Genomic DNA, 6,143 nt, shown 5'->3' on the forward strand with positions numbered 1-6,143 from the left:
CATTCAATGGGATGAGCCGCGCTCGCCGCGGAACCTTCGAGCGCCGCTACTCAGCAAGTAAACGAGAGGGAGCTGCGCCCGGCCTCGTAAGACGCCTCTTCTCCGGTGCGAGCGCCCCGACGCCGCTGGCCGCCGCCGCCGCCTTGCCGCTATCCCGCCGCGCGTTTGGGGAGGGAGGGCGACCCGTAGGACGGCCCGCCGACTACACGACCGTTTGGCAGAGCGAGTGCAAGGTTAGGCGAGCTGGGCGGTAACTCGGGTTAGTCTGGGGAGACTCGCGGTGGACAGGGGGGCGCGAATCCGGCCGGGCGGCCCCATCGATTAAGCATTGGTAGGGAGCCGAGGATGAGCCGTGCGAAGTGGCCTCGGAGGCGGTCCGTGGGGGACGACGGGGGGGGACGGGCGTCGGCCCTCCGGCCCGAGCAGAGAACGTTCGGTCACCCAAGCGGGAATCTGCGCCCCGGCCCGAGTCGGACTCGGTCGGTGCGGCCCGCTGAGGCCCTCAACTATTCCCGTACGCGGGGGTCGGGAGCTGCGGCGCTGCGCCGGCGACTTACCCGCGCGAGGCACGCACTGCGTGCGGCCAGGATGCGGAGTTGGATCGGCGCTGGTTGGGAACCCTCGGGGAACGAAGGCGGACGGCGGCCAGCCGGCGCCGACGAACCCGTCGGGGAGGGGGCTGGTGGCAGGCGCGATCGGCACTATTGCTGACTGCCGGGAGGGAAGCTGCGCCCCGGCCGAGTCAGACTCAGCCGTTGCGGCCCCCCCGAGCCCGCAGCGCGTAGCGCGGAAGCCATACGCCCCCCCGATGCGGAGCGACAGACGCCCCCGCGACCGCGGTTGGTCGGGAAGGCTTTTCGGATAGAGGTCGGACGGTGTGTGTGTGGACGGCTTCCCGTGGTGCCGCCGCTATCAAGCCGGAGGGTTTGAGAAACGACATTCGCGGAAGGACCGGCGCGGCCGGCGGACGCTCGCACGCGCGGCGCCCGACACTCAGCCGCTCGCTCGGCCTCCGTGGATCGTGGCTAGGTGGGATGGATGCCAAACCGGGTCGTCTCGGTCTCGCCGCAGTACGGTCGCGCCGGGGCCTGCGGGGCGGCGCGGGGAGCGCACGCTCACGCGGCGGCCGGGGCGCTAGAGTGCGACCCGCAGTGGGTAGGAACCGTCCACCCGACGTCGGACGAGCCGAGGCCGATGGAGGCCCTACCAAGGCGGGTCATGAGTGCCAGTCGGTCAGTTGGGTGAGGGGGTACTCGGAGGCCCGCCGGGAGCAGACGGGCGACCGGGGATGGGGGGCGTACGCGGGCGGGCGCCGGGAGAAGACGGCCCGTCCGGGGTCGAATCTCGGCCTGTGTTTTCGGAGCCGGCCGGGCATCACGCTCCCTCCTTGGATGGACAACATTCGTAGTTGACACTTTGTGTCATTTTATCCGAGCGGGCGGGCGCCTCGAGAGGCGGACCGTCCGGGGCGACTCTCGGCCTGTGTTTTCGGAGCCGGCCGGGCCTCACGCTCCCTCCTTGGATGGACAACATTCGTAGTTGACACTTTGTGTCATTTTATCCGAGCGGGCGGGCGCCGCGAGGCGGACCGTCCGGGGCGACTCTCGGCCTGTGTTTAAGGAGCCGGCCGGGCATCACGCTCCTTCCTTGGATGGACAACATTCGCAGTTGACACTTTGTGTCATTTTATCCGAGCAGACGGGCGCCGCGAGGCGGACCGTCCGGGGCGACTCTCGGCCTGTGTTTTCGGAGCCGGCCGGGCATCACGCTCCCTCCTTGGATGGACAACATTCGTAGTTGACACTTTGTGTCATTTTATCCGAGCAGACGGGCGCCGCGAGGCGACCGTCCGGGGCGACTCTCGGCCTGTGTTTAAGGAGCCGGCCGGGCATCACGCTCCTTCCTTGGATGGACAACATTCGTAGTTGACACTTTGTGTCATTTTATCCGAGCGGGCGGGCGCCGCGAGGCGGACCGTCCGGGGCGACTCTCGGCCTGTGTTTAAGGAGCCGGCCGGGCATCACGCTCCTTCCTTGGATGGACAACATTCGCAGTTGACACTTTGTGTCATTTTATCCGAGCAGACGGGCGCCGCGAGGCGGACCGTCCGGGGCGACTCTCGGCCTGTGTTTTCGGAGCCGGCCGGGCATCACGCTCCCTCCTTGGATGGACAACATTCGTAGTTGACACTTTGTGTCATTTTATCCGAGCAGACGGGCGCCGCGAGGCGACCGTCCGGGGCGACTCTCGGCCTGTGTTTAAGGAGCCGGCCGGGCATCACGCTCCTTCCTTGGATGGACAACATTCGTAGTTGACACTTTGTGTCATTTTATCCGAGCGGGCGGGCGCCGCGAGGCGGACCGTCCGGGGCGACTCTCGGCCTGTGTTTAAGGAGCCGGCCGGGCATCACGCTCCTTCCTTGGATGGACAACATTCGCAGTTGACACTTTGTGTCATTTTATCCGAGCAGACGGGCGCCGCGAGGCGGACCGTCCGGGGCGACTCTCGGCCTGTGTTTTCGGAGCCGGCCGGGCATCACGCTCCCTCCTTGGATGGACAACATTCGTAGTTGACACTTTGTGTCATTTTATCCGAGCAGACGGGCGCCGCGAGGCGGACCGTCCGGGGCGACTCTCGGCCTGTGTTTAAGGAGCCGGCCGGGCATCACGCTCCTTCCTTGGATGGACAACATTCGCAGTTGACACTTTGTGTCATTTTGTTCGGCCTGTGTTTAAGGAGGCGGCCGTCCTCCACTCGGTCCGTGTTTAAGGAGCGACACTCGCGCTCCGGTTCGGCCTGTATTTAGGGAGGCGGCCGTCCTCCGCTTGGTCTGTGTTAAGGGCGACACTCTGTCCATGTTTGAGGAGCCTGGCCCTGACGCTCCTCTCCGGCCTGTGTTTAAGGAGGCGGCCGTCCTCCCCTTGGTCCGTGTTAAGGGCGACACTCGGTCCATGTTTGAGGAGCCTGGCCCTGACGCTCCTCTCCGGCCTGTGTTTAAGGAGGCGGCCGTCCTCCCCTTGGTCCGTGTTAAGGGCGACACTCGGTCCATGTTTGAGGAGCCTGGCCCTGACGCTCCTCTCCGGCCTGTGTTTAAGGAGGCGGCCGTCCTCCCCTTGGTCTGTGTTAAGGGCGACACTCGGTCCATGTTTGAGGAGCCTGGCCCTGACGCTCCTCTCCGGCCTGTGTTTAAGGAGGCGGCCGTCCTCCCCTTGGTCCGTGTTAAGGGCGACACTCGGTCCATGTTTGAGGAGCCTGGCCCTGACGCTCCTCTCCGGCCTGTGTTTAAGGAGGCGGCCGTCCTCCCCTTGGTCCGTGTTAAGGGCGACACTCGGTCCATGTTTGAGGAGCCTGGCCCTGACGCTCCTCTCCGGCCTGTGTTTAAGGAGGCGGCCGTCCTCCCCTTGGTCTGTGTTAAGGGCGACACTCGGTCCATGTTTGAGGAGCCTGGCCCTGACGCTCCTCTCCGGCCTGTGTTTAAGGAGGCGGCCGTCCTCCCCTTGGTCTGTGTTAAGGGCGACACTCGGTCCATGTTTGAGGAGCCTGGCCCTGACGCTCCTCTCCGGCCTGTGTTTAAGGAGGCGGCCGTCCTCCCCTTGGTCTGTGTTAAGGGCGACACTCGGTCCGTGTTTAAGGAGCGGCCCTCGCGCTCCGGTTCGGCCTGTATTTAGGGAGGCGGCCGTCCTCCGCTTGGTCTGTGTTAAGGGCGACACTCGGTCCGTGTTTAAGGAGCCGGCCCTGACGCTCCTCTTCGGCCTGTGTTTAAGGAGGCGGCCGTCCTCCACTTCCTTCCATGCACCACCACATTCGCAGTTGACACTTTGCCATTTTTTCAGAGAGGTGACACTTAGTCGTTTTTTCGAAAGTTGACACTTAGTCGTTTTTTCGAAAGTTGACACTTTGCCGTTTTTTCAGAGAGGCGACACTTAGTCGTTTTTTCGAAAGTTGACACTTAGCCGTTTTTTCGAAAGTTGACACTTAGCCGTTTTTTCGAAAGTTGACACTTAGCCGTTTTTTCGAAAGTTGACACTTAGTCACTTTTTCGCCACAGTGACACCTCCAGCGCGTGCCACGGCGCTTTTCAGGTCTTCTATCCGACCTTGTGCTGTCGAGGACGGCGTGTCCGACGCCGTGGGGAGACCAGCACCATCTCCTCCATACTCGTAAACGGGGTGCTTTGGAAAACGGGGGGAAAGTCGATGAGTACACTGACTACTGGGACCATTTCATTGTACTCTGGCGCACCTGAAGACCAAAAAAGGTACTGCACCTTAGCCCGGGTACCTCACCCCCTGGTACCTCGAGGAGAACTTAGAAAAATTTCGACAAATTTTTGGTGAGCTCCAGGGAGAGAGGCTGATTTTTCGCTTTTTGAGGCCGACCGCCGAACCGGCGCGGGGCGGACTCACAAGCCCCCCAGAGCCGTGGGCACTTAGTCGTTTTTTCAGAGAGGCGACACTTAGTCGTTTTTTCAGAGGCGACACTTAGTCGTTTTTTCGAAAGTTGACACTTAGCCGTTTTTTCGAAAGTCGACACTTAGCCGTTTTTTTGGAAAGTTGACACTTAGTCGTTTTTTCGAAAGTTGACACTTAGTCGTTTTTTCGCCACAATTGGCTCTGAGCTCCAGGGGGAGAGCCTGGTTTTGCCTTATTTCAGGCCGGCTGGGGAACCGGCGCCGGTCGGATGCACGAGCCCGGCAGAGCCGTGGGCACTTAGAAAATTTTCGCCGATTAAGCTGGGACCTCCAGGCGGAGACCGGCATTCCTCGTCCTCGGGGTTCGACCCAGGAACCGGCGCTGGGCAGACGCCGTAGCCACGCAGAGCCGTGGGCACTTAGAAAATATTCGCCAAGTTGGCTCTGAGCTCCAGGCGGAGAGGCTGGTTTTGCCTTATTTCAGGCCGGCTGGGGAACCGGCGCGGGTCGGATGCACGAGCCCGCAGAGCCGTGGGCACTTTGCCATTTTCTCAGAGTCGACACTTAGTCGTTTTTTCAGAGAGGCGACACTCTGTCGTTTTTTCGAAAGTTGACACTTTGCCGTTTTTTCAGAGAGGCGACACTTAGCCGTTTTTTCGAAAGTTGACACTTAGCCGTTTTTTCGAAAGTCGACACTTAGCCGTTTTTTCAGAGATGTGACACTTTGCCGTTTTTTCGAAAGTCGACACTTAGCCGTTTTTTCAGAGATGTGACACTTAGAAACTTTTTGCCAAGTTGGCTGTGAGCTCCAGGAGGAGACCGTCATTTTTCGTCATTCGAGGCCGACTGCGGAACCGGCGCTGGGCGGACGCCAAAGCTCGGCAGGGCCGTGGGCACTTAGAAACTTTTTGCCAAGTTGGCTGTGAGCTCCAGGAGGAGACCGTCATTTTTCGTCATTCGAGGCCGACTGCGGAACCGGCGCTGGGCGGACGCCAAAGCTCGGCAGGGCCGTGGGCACTTAGAAACTTTTTGCCAAGTTGGCTGTGAGCTCCAGGAGGAGACCGTCATTTTTCGTCATTCGAGGCCGACTGCGGAACCGGCGCTGAGCGGACGCCAAAGCTCGGCAGGGCCGTGGGCACTTAGAAACTTTTTGCCAAGTTGGCTGTGAGCTCCAGGAGGAGACCGTTATTTTTCGTCATTCGAGGCCGACTGCGGAACCGGCGCTGAGCGGACGCCAAAGCTCGGCAGGGCCGTGGGCACTTAGAAACTTTTTGCCAAGTTGGCTGTGAGCTCCAGGAGGAGACCGTTATTTTTCGTCATTCGAGGCCGACTGCGGAACCGGCGCTGAGCGGACGCCAAAGCTCGGCAGGGCCGTGGGCACTTAGAAACTTTTTGCCAAGTTGGCTGTGAGCTCCAGGAGGAGACCGTTATTTTTCGTCATTCGAGGCCGACTGCGGAACCGGCGCTGGGCGGACGCCAAAGCTCGGCAGGGCCGTGGGCACTTAGAAACTTTTTGCCAAGTTGGCTGTGAGCTCCAGGAGGAGACCGTTATTTTTCGTCATTCGAGGCCGACTGCGGAACCGGCGCTGGGCGGACGCCAAAGCTCGGCAGGGCCGTGGGCACTTAGAAACTTTTTGCCAAGTTGGCTGTGAGCTCCAGGAGGAGACCGTCATTTTTCGTCATTCGAGGCTGACTGCGGAACCGGCGCTGGGCGGACGCCAAAGCTCGGCAG

Source organism: Syngnathus leptorhynchus, unplaced genomic scaffold, assembly GCF_054491065.1.
Source record: "Syngnathus leptorhynchus isolate UIUO unplaced genomic scaffold, UIUO_Slep HiC_scaffold_33, whole genome shotgun sequence".
In the NCBI taxonomy this organism is placed as follows: Eukaryota; Metazoa; Chordata; class Actinopteri; order Syngnathiformes; family Syngnathidae; genus Syngnathus; species Syngnathus leptorhynchus.